This window comes from Oncorhynchus mykiss, chromosome 11 (genome assembly GCF_057628025.1).
Source record: "Oncorhynchus mykiss isolate SJ-2025 chromosome 11, ASM5762802v1, whole genome shotgun sequence".
NCBI classification, from domain to species: domain Eukaryota; kingdom Metazoa; phylum Chordata; class Actinopteri; order Salmoniformes; family Salmonidae; genus Oncorhynchus; species Oncorhynchus mykiss.
Window position 1 is genome coordinate 32,619,252 of NC_143032.1, and position 15,555 is coordinate 32,634,806.

Sequence of the window (15,555 nt, forward strand, 5' to 3'; positions counted from 1 at the left end):
AAATACTGTATATAGACCATTTCATTCACAAAAACTGTTGTGAAACAACTGTTGCAAGGATTTGAGGAAGAGTTGTAATGTGAATGTTTTGCTAATGTTGTCAAACTCGCAAACTAATCATAAAACAGGGAGATGTAGCCTACACACACAACGGCTAACCGGACTAGACAGGTTCATATACTACTGATATTTGATTGGGTTATAAATATTACATATAATTTGCAGGTAGAATGTTACATGTATAAGCTTTAAATGCTTCAGTTATCAAAAAGGAGGACCAAGGCACTCTTCATATAATGAATTAACTGCCTTTATTTGTATGGCATGTTCAATGGTAACAAAGATTAAAAACCCTGACGCGTTTCGGCTGCATGGCCTTTATCAGGGAGTACAAAGATATAATAAAATATCCTCTTTCGAACAGCTTTCTCCAGTCAACCCTGATTTGAAGAGGGAGTGGTTACAGAATTCATTAGACAACAACTATTATACACATTTAAATGAGAAATATTGTAGATATGTTATCAAAATGCAAATCAAGACTAGAAGCATCAGAACCCCTAGAAAAGTAGTTCTAACCTTGAATTTGACTGGGCAAAGTGGTAATAATTAGAGCCATCTATTTTATTGTACACTAGATCACAGCAAACATGAACCACAGCAGTCTAAACATAGCTGAGGGCAATAGAGCAATATGTCCACTAGATGACAGCAAAGGGACCTCTCACGACTCTACAGGAAAGGTGAGAAATCTATATCTTAATTTAAACCAGGATACTTAGTGGCCTGTAGTTTGTAAACCCCAAAACGTTCCCTTTGGTTTAGCTGTTTAAGACAATCCCCTTTTCTAATTGAGGCCGGAACATGATCATTACCCATAGCTTGTAGGGAGGCAGGGTCGCCGTGGTGTAAGGACTTGTAGTGCCTTGCATGGGGCAGTCTTCAACGTCTACCCGAATGGCGTACTTGTGTTCCTCTAGCTGCCTTGAAGGTGTCTAGTTGTCCGTCCAATTTAGAACTTGCACTGTGGACATTCCAATCTGTATGTAGATGACATGAGTGGTGTTGCAGTTAATGAAATGATTGACACTCCGTTTTAGAAGCTGTCTCAACAAAATACTTTTTCTGTGCTGTATTTCATTTAAAAGAGCCCCTGGGTTTGTGGTCTAGCCAAGTTGAATGGTATCCTTGCACCATAGTTTGATGTTAGGGTTAATGCTGTTAAGGTATTGGTAGAAGGAAATAAGTTAATCTTCTGAGCCAGAACAGGCCAACATTCAATATAGCGTCCCCACCATATAATCCAGTCAAATAACTGGTTTTTAGAAGGATTCAAAATTAAGTCATTTTCCCATTTACCTGAGTACAAACCAGCGTAGGAAAGGCTGTAGCAACCTCCTATGGCACATCCTTTGACATGTTTAAAGATACGGTCCTGAAAGACATATCTTATTAGTCCATTCAGGCAATGAGACAATGAAGGTACTCAAGAAATGGATCTGTACCTACGTGGTTCAAATCCTTAATTTTGTTCAACACATCTGTGGTGTCTTGAAGACAAACTGGGAGTGATGGCAGAAAAGGCTTAATAAAGTAATCAATATATTGTAACGCTCGTCAAAATGAGTAGACCAAGGCGCAGCGTAGTTTAGGTTCATCATATTAATTTAAATGTGAACCAGCAACAAAACAATAAAAATAAATAAACGTACATCCTTGTAGGGCTCAAAGCAACAATACAAAAATCAAGATCCCACAAACAACAAGTGGGAAAAGGCTGCCTAAGTATGATCCCCAATCAGAGACAACGATAGACAGCTGCCTCTGATTGGGAACCATACCCGGCCAACAAAGAAATAGAAAACATAGAATACACATAGAAATAATAAACTAGAACTCCCCCCAGTCACGCCCTGACCTACTCTACCATAGAAAATAAAGGCTTTCTATGGTCAGGACATGACATATATTTGGAGATGGGTTCTGTCAGACTTTCATTACCACTAATAACTGGTCTGCCTGGGGGGGTTCTCAAGATTCTTGTGGACTTTTGGAAGAAGATGATAAGAATCCACTGTCTGAGATGTAGGCGTCAAACTTAGCTCCTGTGAGGATCCCTTTCAATTCAGTTTTTAGGTCTTCTGTAGCTTTGAAGGTAAGAGGTTGGTAGAATTCATCATTGTCTAATTTAGGGTAGGCTTCTGTCACATATTTATCTTTACTCCACATTACTGTAGTCTCCTTTGTCTGCTTTTTTAACCAAAATCTGTCTTTTTATACAATTCAACTGCATCCCTCTCTGTCTTAAAAAAGTTATGTTGTGTTTGGTTAGAGTCAATTTTACCCTTAAACAGATTCTCCACATCAAAATTCACCTTCTTGGCAAATGTATTTAGTGTGACATTATGGACAATGGGCTTAAAAGGTGTATTTTGAGGGCACAGAAACTACCAGACCTGAAACACTGGTGTCTGTAGTTGGAGAGGTGTCTTGCTTGTACCAGGCCTTCAGATGTAGATTTCTGTAGAAACTAAATATGTCAATCTTTGTATTGAATTCTATAGTTGAGCATGTAGGGGCAAGTGACAGTTCTTTAGACAAGAACCTTACACAATCATCAGAAAGGGGTTCCCCAGAAATGTTGATCACAGCCTTGTTCTGGTCCTGCTCCGTGTGGTTGGATAGTCTTGATTTCTTCCTCCCCCTCCGTGTTGGCCTCTTTCGCATCCTCCCCCTCTCTTGTTGGGGAACCTGGGTGGTTCCTTTTCCTGGTCTTAAAGATTTTGGGAGGAGCCGTCCTCTGAGTGTCTGGGGTAGTCCTCACAGATCTAGGTTTCTTTTAACCGCATACCATTTTCACACATGGCTTTGTTTGGCGGCACCTCTACTGGACCTTTGAAGGTAGTAACTCTTGAAAAGTGATGTGATAGTTCAGCAAAATAATGTAGTCAGATATCCCCCCTGGGGACCTTCAATGCTGCAGAGTTGTTTTGGTACCCTTACCCAGATCTGTGCCTCGACACAATCCTATCTCGGAGCTATATGAACAATTCCTACGACATCATTGCTTTGTTTTTACTCTGACATGCACTGTCAACTGTGGGAACTTATGAAGACCGGTGTGTGCCTTTCCAAATCATGCCCACTGGTGGACTCCAAGTTGTAGAAACATCTTAAGCGTGATCAATGGAAACAGGATACACCTGAGCTCAATTTCAAGTCTCATAACAAAGGGTCTGAATACTTATGTAAATAAGGCATTTCTGTTTTTATTTTCAATAAATTTGCAAAAATGTCTAAACCTTTTTTCGCTTTGTCATTATGGGGTATTATGTGTAGATTTTTATTTTATTTAATGACTTTTAGAATAAGGCCAGAATGTAACAAAATGTGGAAAAAGTCAAGGGGTCTAAATACTTTTTGGACAAAAAATAATTTCTCAGCATTGAAAAAGTCTATTACAACAGCGTGACTGTTTTGCAATAAAATGTTGAATATATTTTCTTAAACATCGGCTGTACTGTGTGCTTATTGTTTAACCATTGATATGCTCTAGGGACCATTTTGAGACTTTAAGGAGCATTGTGTACTACTGGAATATCTACCAATGGCATTTTTGTGAGAAATATTTTACGAACAGATAACTGAAGATGGGACAGCTGGGCATTTGTGCACATGAGTCCATTTCTGCAATAACATAGATTGTTAACAAAGTGAAGAAACAAGCCAGGTGTTGTAGAAAACAATTAACAGAAAGGGCTTGGAACCTCTAACCCTGACAATTTGACTGGTAAACTCATGGATTCACTCACAATCAAATCAAATAACATTTTATTGGTCACATACACATGGTTAGCAGATGTTATTGTGAGTGTAGCGAAATGCTTATGCTTCTAGATCCGGCAGTGCATCAGTATCTAACGGGTAATATCTAGCAATTCCACAACAAAACCTAATATCTAACAAATTCCACAACACAAACGAATACACACAATCTAGTAAAGGAATGGGATGAGAATATATAAGTATAAAATATATGGATGAGCAGTGACAGAGCGGCTAAGATGCAATAGATAGTAAAGAATATAGTTATTGAAGGATACAATATAGGGTATAGAAATATGAGATGAGTAATGTGATTTATGTAAGCATTCTTAAAGTGGTATAATTAAATTGACTAGTGTTCCATTTATTAAAGTGGCCAATGATGTCAAGTCTCGAGGTAGGAAATCGCCTCTCTGTGCCAGTGGTGGCAGATTAACAGTCTGATGGCCTTGAGATTGAAAAACAGCTTCTATCTCTCTGTATCAGCTTGTACTGACCTTGCGGGGTGAACAGGTAGTGGCTCGGGTGGTTATTGTCCTTGATATTTTTTTGCCTTCCTGTGACATTTCAGTTTGTCGGTGATATGTACACCGAGGAACTCAACTTTCCACCTTCTCCACTGCTGTCCCATCGATGTGGAAAGCGGGGTGCTCCCTTTGCTGTTTCCTAAAGTCCACAATCGTCTTTTTTGTTTTGCTGACACACTCTGAGGGCCCTCACCTCCTCCTTGTAGGCTGTCTCGTCGTTGTTGGTAATCAAGCCTACCACTGTAGTGCAAACTTGATGATTGAGTTGGAGCTCTAACAGCTCTAACGGGTCCTTAATTAACAAAATGATGGTGGAGTAAACTGTTAGGCAGAGTGGGTGTGAAATCTGCTGGCTTGTTTTGAGCCAACGTTAGTCTGTTATACTGTCATTTTGACAGGCCAAGTCCACACATACACGCACACACACGGCCATGTCCATGTTTAGTTGCTGACAGATGTTAACAGACATGAACGTGAGCGATGGGATCTCATGTGGTTGAACAGAGTTCGGTCCTGTGGTTGCCATTAAAACAACATTTCCCTAGTGTGTGTGTGTGTGTGTGTGTGTGTGTGTGTGTGTGTGTGTGTGTGTGTGTGTGTGTGTGTGTGTTACAGAGATGTGAGTTTGCACTGCTGTTGACTTAACAGAAATCATTTACAGTTATGTCAGTCAACTAACTCAACATGGTTGTGACACTACATATCATTGAAGTAAGCTAGCAAGCAGCCGTCATGCCTAGACAGTTACAGTGCCTTGCGAAAGTATTCGGCCCCCTTGAACTTTGCGATCTTTTGCCACATTTCAGGCTTCAAACATAAAGATATAAAACTGTATTTTTTTGTGAAGAATCAACAACAAGTGGGACACAATCATGAAGTGGAACGACATTTATTGGATATTTCAAACTTTTTTAACAAATCAAAAACTGAAAAATTGGGCGTGCAAAATTATTCAGCCCCTTTACTTTCAGTGCAGCAAACTCTCTCCAGAAGTTCAGTGAGGATCTCTGAATGATCCAATGTTGACCTAAATGACTAATGATGATAAATACAATCCACCTGTGTGTAATCAAGTCTCTGTATAAATGCACCTGCACTGTGATAGTCTCAGAGGTCCGTTAAAAGCGCAGAGAGCATCATGAAGAACAAGGAACACACCAGGCAGGTCCGAGATACTGTTGTGAAGAAGTTTAAAGCCGGATTTGGATACAAAAAGATTTCCCAAGCTTTAAACATCCCAAGGAGCACTGTGCAAGCGATAATATTGAAATGGAAGGAGTATCAGACCACTGCAAATCTACCAAGACCTGGCCGTCCCTCTAAACTTTCAGCTCATACAAGGAGAAGACTGATCAGAGATGCAGCCAAGAGGCCCATGATCACTCTGGATGAACTGCAGAGATCTACAGCTGAGGTGAGAGACTCTGTCCATAGCACAACAATCAGTCGTATATTGCACAAATCTGGCCTTTATGGAAGAGTGGCAAGAAGAAAGCCATTTCTTAAAAATATCCATAAAAAGTGTTGTTTAAAGTTTGCCACAAGCCACCTGGGAGACACACCAAACATGTGGAAGAAGGTGCTCTGGTCAGATGAAACCAAAATTGAACTTTTTGGCAACAATGCAAAACGTTATGTTTGGCGTAAAAGCAACACAGCTCATCACACTGAACACACCATCCCCACTGTCAAACATGGTGGTGGCAGCATCATGGTTTGGGCCTGCTTTTCTTCAGCAAGGACAGGGAAGATGGTTAAAATTGATGGGAAGATGGATGGAGACAAATACAGGACCATTCTGGAAGAAAACCTGATGGAGTCTGCAAAAGACCTGAGACTGGGACGGAGATTTTCTCTTCCAACAAGACAATGATCCAAAACATTAAGCAAAATCTACAATGGAATGGTTCAAAAATAAACATATCCAGGTGTTAGAATGGCCAAGTCAAAGTCCAGTCCTGAATCCAATCGAGAATCTGTGGAAAGAACTGAAAACTGCTGTTCACAAATGCTCTCCATCCAACCTCACTGAGCTCAAGCTGCTTTGCAAGGAGGAATGGGAAAAAAATTCAGTCTCTCGATGTGCAAAACTGATAGAGACATACCCCAAGCGACTTACAGCTGTAATCGCAGCAAAAGGTGGCGCTACAAAGTATTAACTTAAGGGGGCTGAATAATTTTGCACGCCCAATTTTTCAGTTTTTGATTTGTTAAAAAAGTTTGAAATATCCAATAAATGTCATTCCACTTCATGATTGTGTCCCACTTGTTGTTGATTCTTCACAAAAAAATACAGTTTTATATCTTTATGTTTGAAGCCTGAAATGTGGCAAAAGGTCGCAAAGTTCAAGGGGGCCGAATACTTTCGCAAGGCACTGTAGGTGACCTATTAGGGAATGAGTCAGGTTTTTTTTGTAACACATGGTGACCAGACCTGGAATCATGACCTTTACTAGGATCCAGAGCTATTCCAAGTTAGGTAACGTGGTCAGAAAAAAACTCTTACTTATGACATACAGTATGTGATGTCTCTTCACGGCAGCTTTAGGCAACCCTTATGATTCTAGACTGGTCTCAGATCTGTACTGTCTTGCCAACTCCTATGTCCATTGTCATGATAGTGATGATAGGAGTTGACAAAACAGATGTGGGACCAGGCTGTAGCTTACCAGACTGCTCCAGTGATTTTGGACATCAGCTTAGCAATGGATGGGCTCTCACGTTTATCTGTACAAACAAAAGTATGCAAGTATAAACACCACTGTACCACGCAGCCGTCATACCGCTCAGGAAGGAAAGGTGTTCCGTCTCCTAGAGATGAACGTACTTTGCTGCGAACAACAGCAAAGGACCTTATGAAGATGCTGGAGGAAACAGGTACAAAAGTATCTATATCCACAGTAAAATGAGTCCTATATCGACATAACCTGAAAAGCCGCTCAGTACGGAAGAAGCCACTGCTCCAAACAGCCATAAAGTAGCCAGACTACGGTTTGCAACTGCACATGGGGACAAAGATCGTACTTTTTGGAGAACTGGAGAAATAGAACTGTTTGGCCATAATGACCACTCTTATGTTTGGAGGAAAAAGGGGGAGGCCTGCAAGCTGAAGAACACCCTCCCAACCGTGAAGAACAGGGGTGGCAGCATCATTTTGTGGGGGTGCTTTGCTGCAGGAGGAACTGGTGCACTTCCCAAAATAGATGGCATCATGAGGATAGACAATTACGTGGATATATTGAAGCAACATCTCAAGACATCAGTTAAAGCTTGGTCACAAATGGGTCTTCCAAATGGAAAATAACTTCAAGCATACTTCCAAAGTTGTGGCAAAATGGCTTAAAGACAACAAAGTCAAGGTATTGGAGTGGCCATCACAAAGCCTTGACCTCGATCCTATAGAAATGTGTGGGCACAACTGAAAAGGTGTGTGCGAGCAAGGAGGTCTACAAACCTGACTCAGATGCAACAGCTATGTCAAGAGGAATGGGCCAAAATTCACCCAACATATTGTGGGAAGATTGTGGAAGGCTACCTGAAACGTTTGACCCAAGTTTTAAAAAATTATAGGCAATGCTACCAAATACTAATTTAGTGTATGTAAACATCTGACCCACTGGGAATGTGATGAAAGAAATAAAATGTGAAATAAACAATTCTCTCTCCTATTATTCTCACGTTTCACATTCTTAAAATAAAGTGGTGATCCTAACTGCCCCAAAACAGGGATTTTTTACTAGGATTAAATGTCAGGAATTGTGAAAAACTGAGATTAAATGTACTTGGCTAAGGTGTATGTAAACTTCTGACTTCAACTGTATGTACGGCAGGACCAAATCGGAAAGATAGGTAGGAGCAAGCCCATGTAATGCTTTGTAGGTTAGCAGTAAAACCTTGAAATCAGCCCTTGACATAATAGGAATCCAGTGTAGAGTGCTAGCACTGGAGTAATATGATCATATTATGGGGTTCTAGTCAAGATTCGTGTTTAGCACTAACTGAAAGTTAATAAGTGCTTTATCCGAGTAGCCGGAAAGTAGAGCATTGCAGTGGTCTAACCTAGGAGTGACAAAGGCATGGACTTATTTTTCTGCATAATTTATGGACAGAACGTTTCTGATTTTTGCAATGTTACGTAGATAGAAAAAAAGCTGTCCTTGAAACAGTCTTGATATGTTCGTCAAAAGAGAGATCAGGGTCCAGAGTAACACAGAGGTCCTTCACAGTTTAATTTGAGACGACTGTACAACCATCAAGATTAATTGTCAGATTTAACAGAAGATCTCTTTGTTTCTTGGGACCTAGAACAAGCATCTCTATTTTGTCAGAGTTTAAAAGTAGAAGATTTGACATCATCCACTTCCTTATGTTTGAAACACAGGCTTCCAGAGAGGGTGCAATTTTGGGACTTCGCCATGTTTGATTGAAATGTACAGCTGTGTGTCATCTGCATAGCAGTGAAAGTTAACATTGTTTCCGAATGACATCACCACAAGGTAAAATATATAGTGAAAACAATAGTGGTCCTAAAATGGAGCCTTGAGGAACACCAACATTTACAGTTGATTTGTCTGAGGACAAACTGATATCTTTCCGACAGATCTAAACCAGGAGTTCGAGGACAGATGCAGAGCCTCGGTCTGATGCCATTAAAAGGTAATTTACCACTTTCAAAAGTGCAGCCTCTGTGCTATGATGGGGTCTAAAACCAGACTGAAGCGTTTCGTAAACATTGTTTGTTTTCCGGAAGGCAGTGAGTTGATGTGCAACAGCTTTTTCCCCCAAAAATTGAGAGGAATGGGAGACTCGATATAGGCCGATAGTTTTTTAAATCATTTCTGGGTCAAGGTTTGGCTTTTTCAAGAGAGGCTTTATTACAGACACTTTTATTGAGTTTGCTACAGATCTGGTGGATAGAGAGCCGTTTACTATGTTCAACATAGGATGGCCAAGCACAGGAAGCAGCTCTTTCGGTAGTTTAGTTGGAATAGGGTCCAGTATGCAGCTTGAAGGTTTAGAGGCCATGATTATTTTCATCAATGTGTTAAGATATATAGTATCACTTGATCCTAGGTCCTGGCAGAGATGTGCAGACTCAGGACAACTGAGCTTTGGAGGAATACGCAGATTTAAAGAAGAGTCTGTCATTTGCTTTCTAATGATCATGATCATGATCTTTTCATCAAAGAAGTTCATGAATTTATCACTGCTGAAGTGAAAGCCATCCTCTCTTGGGGAATGCTGCTTTTTAGTTAGCTTTGCGACAGTATCAAAAAGGAATTTCGGATTGTTCTTATTTTCCTCAATTAAGTTAGAAAAATAGGATGATCGAGCAACAGTGAGGGCTCTTCGATACTGCACGGTACTGTTTTTTCAAGCTAGTCGGAAGACTTCCAGTTTTGTGGAGCTCCATTTCTGTTCCAATTTTCTGCAAGCTTGCTTCAGAGGTCGGGTAATTTCTGTATACCAGGGAACTAGTTTCTTATGAGAAATGTTTTGTTTTTAGGGGTGCGACTGTATCTAGGGTATTGCACAAGGTTAAATTGAGTTCCTCAGTTAGGTGGTTAAGTGATTTTTGTACTCTGACATCCTTGGGCAGGTGGAGGGAGTATGCAAGGGCATCTAGGAATCTTTGGGTTGTCCGATAATTTATAACACTACTTTTGATGATCCTTGGTTGGGATCTGAGCAGATTATTTATTGCGATTGCAAACATAATAAGATGGTGGTCCGATAGTCCCGGATTATGAGGAAAAACATTAAGATCCACAAAATGTATTCCACTGGACAAATCTAGGTCCAGAATATGACTGTAGCAGTGAGTAGGTCCATAGACATGTTTGACAAAACCAATGAGCAAATGATGGTCCCCGAAAGCCTTGTGGACAAGTCTGTGGACATTTCCATGTGAAAATTAAAGCCACCAAAAATGTGAATATTGTCTGCCATGACTACAAGGTCCGATAGGAACTCAGTGAGGAACGCTGTATATGGCCCAGGAGGCCTGTAAACAGTAGCTATAGAAAGTGATTGAGTTGGCTGTGTACAGTGGGGCAAAAAAGTATTTAGTCAGCCACCAATTGTGCAAGTTCTCCCACTTAAAAAGATGAGAGGCCTGTACTTTTCATCATAGGTACACTTCAACTATGACAGACAAAATTAGGAAAAGAATTCCAGAAAGTCACATTGTAGGATTTTTAATGAATTTATTTGCAAATTATGGTGGAAAATAAGTATTTGGTCACATACAAACAAGCAAGATTTCTGGCTCTCACAGACCTGTGACTTCTTCTTTAAGAGGCTCCTCTGTCCTCCACTCGTTACTTGTATTAATGGCACCTGTTTGAACTTGTTATCAGTATAAAAGACACCTGTCCACAACCTCAAACAGTCACACTCCAAACTCCACTATGGCCAAGACCAAAGAGCTGTCAAAGGACACCAGAAACAAAATTGTAGACCTGCACCAGGCTGGGAAGACTGAATCTGCAATAGGTAAGCAGCTTTGAAGAAATCAACTGTGGGAGCAATTATTAAGAAATGGAAGACATACAAGACCACTGATAATCTCCCTCGATCTGGGGCTCCATGCAAGATCTCACCCCATGGGGTCAAAATTATCACAAGAACGGTGAGCAAAAATCCCAGATCCAAACGGGGGGACCTAGTGAATGACCTGCAGAGAGCTGGGACCAAATTAACAAAGCCTACCATCAGTAACACACTACGCCGCCAGGGACTCAAATCCTGCAGTGCCAGACGTGTCCCCCTGCTTAAGCCAGTACATGTTCAGGCCCGTCTGAAGTTTGCTAGAGAGCACTTGGATGATCCAGAAGAAGATTGGGAGAATGTCATATGGTCAGATAAAACCAAAATATAACTTTTTGGTAAAAACTCAACTCGTTGTGTTTGAAGGACAAAGAATGCTGAGTTGCATCCAAAGAACACCATACCTACTGTGAAGCATGGGGGTGGAGACATCATGCTTTGGGGCTGTTTTTCTGCAAAGGGCCCAGGACGAATGATCCGTGTAAAGGAAAGAATGAATGGGGCCATGTATCGTGAGATTTTGAGTGAAAACCTCCTTCCATCAGCAAGGGCATTGAAGATGAAACGTGGCTGGGTCTTTCAGCATGACAACGATCCCAAACACACCGCCTGGGCAACGAAGGAGTGGCTTCGTAACAAGCATTTCAAGGTCCTGGAATGGCCTAGCCAGTCTCCAGATCTCAACCCCATAGAAAATCTTTGGAACGAGTTGAAAGTCTGTGTTGCCCAGCGATCTGGAAAAAACATATAGAAGACGTGTTCTCAATGTAATTTTGCTCACTGGGTAGGCTTCTGGATTCTGTTGTGGGACAGCAAAGCCAATCAAGCTGTGCCCATGGTTCTCACAGAGGAAGTGAAATGATAGGCTACAATGACTTTGCTCATGGATGCTGCAAATGACATGTAACTAACTATAAGTTCCTTTAATTTCCTTTGCTTTTCTGCCTTTTCATCATCTGGATAGACACTTGAGCGTGTAGTGAAGCAAAACTTTAGTGGTCAAAACAGTTCCTCTTTGGGAGATGGGGGGGAGCGGGTTTGCAAAATGCGATCAGATATCACACAATTATAACATTTAGAAAAAGGTCAGATATAAATACAGTACCAACCAAAAGTTTGGACACACCTACTCATTCATTCTACATTGTAGAATAATAGTGAAGACATCAAAACTACGAAATAACACATATGGAATTATGTAGTAATCAAAAAAAAAGTGTTAAAAAACAATCAAAATATATTTTATATTTGAGATTCTTCAAAGTAGCCACCCTTTGCCTTGATGACAGCTTTGCACACTCTTGGCATTCTCCCAACCAGCTTCATGAGGTAGTCACCTGGAATGCATTGAAATGAACAGGTGTGCCTTGTTATGTTAATTTTTTGAATTTATTTCCTTCTTAATGAGTTTGAGCCAATCAGTTGTGTTGTGACAAGGTAGGGTTGGTATACATAAAATGGCTCTATTTGGTAAAAGACCAAACCCATATTATGGCAAGAACCGCTCAAATAAGCAAAGAGAAAAGACAGTCCATCATTACTTAAAGCATGAAAGTCAGTCAATGCAGAACAATTCAAGAACTTTGAAAGTTTCTTCAAGTGCCGTCGCAAAAACCATCAAGCGCTATGATGAAACAGGCTCTCATGAGGACCACCACAGGAAAAGAAGACCCAGAGTTACCTCTGCTGCAGAGGATAAGTTCATTATAGTTAACTGCACCTCAGATTGCAGCCTAAATAAATTCTTCAGAGTTCAAATAACATACATATCTCAACATCAATTGTTCAAATGAGACTAGGTGAATCAGGCCTTCATGGTCGAATTGCTTAAAAGACCCCTACTAAAGAACACCAATAAGAATAAGAGATCTGCTTGGGCCAAGAAACATGAGCAATGGACATTAGACCGGTGGAAATCTGTCCTTTGGTCTGATGAGTCCAAATTTGACATTTTTGGTTCCAACCGCTGTGCCTTTGTGAGACGCATAGTAGGTGAACGGATCATCTCTGCATGTGTGGTTCCCACTGTGAAGCATGGAGGAGGAGGTGTGATGGTGTGGCGGTGCTTTGGCTGTGATTTATTTGGAATTCAATGCTTACAACCAGCATGGCTACCACAGCATTCTGCAGCGATACTCCATCACATCTGGTTTGCGCTTAGTGGGACTATAATTTCAACAGGACAATGACCCAACACACCTCCAGGCTGTGTAAGGGCTATTTTTATTTGAGAGTGATGGAGTGCTTGGTGTGTTTAACACTTTTTTGGCTACTACATGATTCCCTATGTGATATTCCATAGTTTTGATGTCTTCACTATTATTTAACATTGTAGAAAATAGAAAAATAAAGAAAACCCCCTTGAATGAGTAGGTGTGTCCAAACATTTGACTGATACTGTATGTGTGTGTGGTATGTATGTTTGTAATACAGACTATCTAAAAAAAAGTGAAAACATACAGATCATCCAATGGATTATGATTATTTTCGGGTAAAAAAAAATGTGGAGGTGCAAAAACATAAATTTGCACCCCCTATTTGTATTTGCTCCATGGCTCAGGCGGTGGTGGACAAACGGCTGTCTGGTTCATCTCAGTCTCGGAGAGGAATGACTCTGCAGCTGTTCCTAATTAATAAACAATGTCATGCTGGTGGGTGGTAACATTCAAATAAAACCCAGTCCTGAAACAAAACATAAGTTGAAATCAATTTGAATGTCATATCATATGAAAATATATCACATTCACAAGGATTTGCACAAAGTGGGCAGCTAAGTTTTGTCACTTCAAGCCCAAATATACTCTACATGACCAACAGTTTGTGAACACCTGCTCGTCGAACATCTCATTCCAAAATCATGAGCATTAATATGGAATTGGTCCCCCCTTTGCTGCTATAACAGCCTCCACTCATCTGGGAAGGTTTTCCAATAGATTTTGGAACATTGCTGCGGGACTTGCTTCCACTCAGCCACAACAGCAGTAGTGAGGTCAGGCACAGATGTTGGGCGTTTAGGCATGGCTCGCAGTCACCAATCCAATTCATCCCAAAGGTGTTTGATGGGGTTTAGATCAGGGCTCTGTGCAGGCCAGTCAAATTATTTCACACTGATCTCAACAAACCATTTCTGTATGGACCTCACTTTGTGCACTGTGGCATTGTCATGCTGAAACAGGAAAGGGCCTTCCCCACAGAGTCGCCTAGAATGTCAATGTTTGCTGTAGTGCTAAGATTTCCCTTCACTGGAACTAAGGGGCCTAGCCCAATCCATGAAAAACAGCCCCAGAGCATTATTCCTCCTCCACCAAACTTTACAGTTTACATTATGCATCCAGGCAGGTAGCATTCTCCTGGCATCCACCAAACCCAGATTTGTCCGTCGGACTGCCAGATGGTGAAGCATGATTCATCACTCCAGAGAATGCGTTTCCACCGCTCCAGAGTCTAATGGCGGCGAGCTTTACACCACTCCAGTCAACGATAGGCATTGTGCATGGTGATATTAGGTTTGTGTGTGGCCGCTCGGCCATGATAACCTATTTCATGAAGCTCCCGACGAACAGTTATTGTGCTGACGTTGCTTCCAGCAGCAGTTTGGAACTCGGTAGTGAGTGTTGCAAACGAGAACAGAACATTTTTACGCGCTACGTGTTACACGGCTCGGACTGAGACGTGGTCAGCAGATAATACACCTGATTTAACAAGATAAAATAATGAGACAGATTAATGTTAGTGGTATTCAGTAGTAGGCATTCTTCAAGATGTATTAAAATATTATATTTTCTTCATCTTTGTCTTGTTCTTGTCAAAATCAATTATACATTACAACTCTATTGTAATGTTAGTATTAAATCTTCCTATTCTGTATTCCAGTATCCCAAAAAATTGGTTCGAATTAGGTAAAAAAATGAGCACAATACTACACATTCAGATTATATATAACTAACTGTACTATTAGTGTAAATTTTGAAAAGGTTGTAAATTACTGGAGGCCTGCACTAAACAATGCTACAACCGTTACACTATAAACCACCAACATGTAAACTAACATTGACCAAAACCAACTAGCCTAGAGCTAGCTAGTGTCCAGCAAAGCTAAATTCGGTTAGCATCAAGCTAGCGAACTGTTAAATGTTATTTTTGTACCAATATTAACACATTTTATCACCACAACGCATATTTACATATATTACCTGAACTAAACTGAGCCACCGTTCATTGAAAACAAAACAAATAGGAGCTAAAACGTTGATAAAAAAAGTTTTAAAAGTTTGGACATCATCTTAATCCCCTCTCTTACTTACAATTTAGCCATCCTCCATTACTTACAATGGGGAAAATACCAACAAGTTTTTCACTTGATTAAAACTCCCTCCAATTGCTTTCAAACGTCACCAAATTCACGGACTATATAATTAACCGTGTTACCTCAATATTTTGAGAGTCATATTACACTTTTGCACATTACATACCTAAATTTACAGGATAAAATGATGAGACAGAGAAACGTTAGTAGTTAGCATTCTCTAAGATTGAAGAAGAAACCTCCAAGACCTCACAATCTCACTAATGCTTCCATCCATCTTACTAATGCTCCCCGTAGTGGCAGTACTAATAAACATGAATTTAAATGCAAATACCTAGAAGGCCTAGA

The 15,555-nt window shown here is 40.5% G+C and overlaps 1 long non-coding RNA gene across 1 annotated transcript; it reads right to left on the minus strand.

The window, feature by feature from the left end:
• Positions 1 to 297: 297 nt before the first annotated feature.
• LOC110536613 (uncharacterized) lies at positions 298 to 1,750 on the minus strand. The gene is made up of 4 exons (XR_002475486.3): positions 1,510 to 1,750; positions 1,360 to 1,435; positions 876 to 1,040; positions 298 to 440 (listed from the first exon to the last, which is right to left on the minus strand). It is a non-coding gene; the product is annotated as an uncharacterized LOC110536613 (long non-coding RNA).
• Positions 1,751 to 15,555: the final 13,805 nt, after the last annotated feature.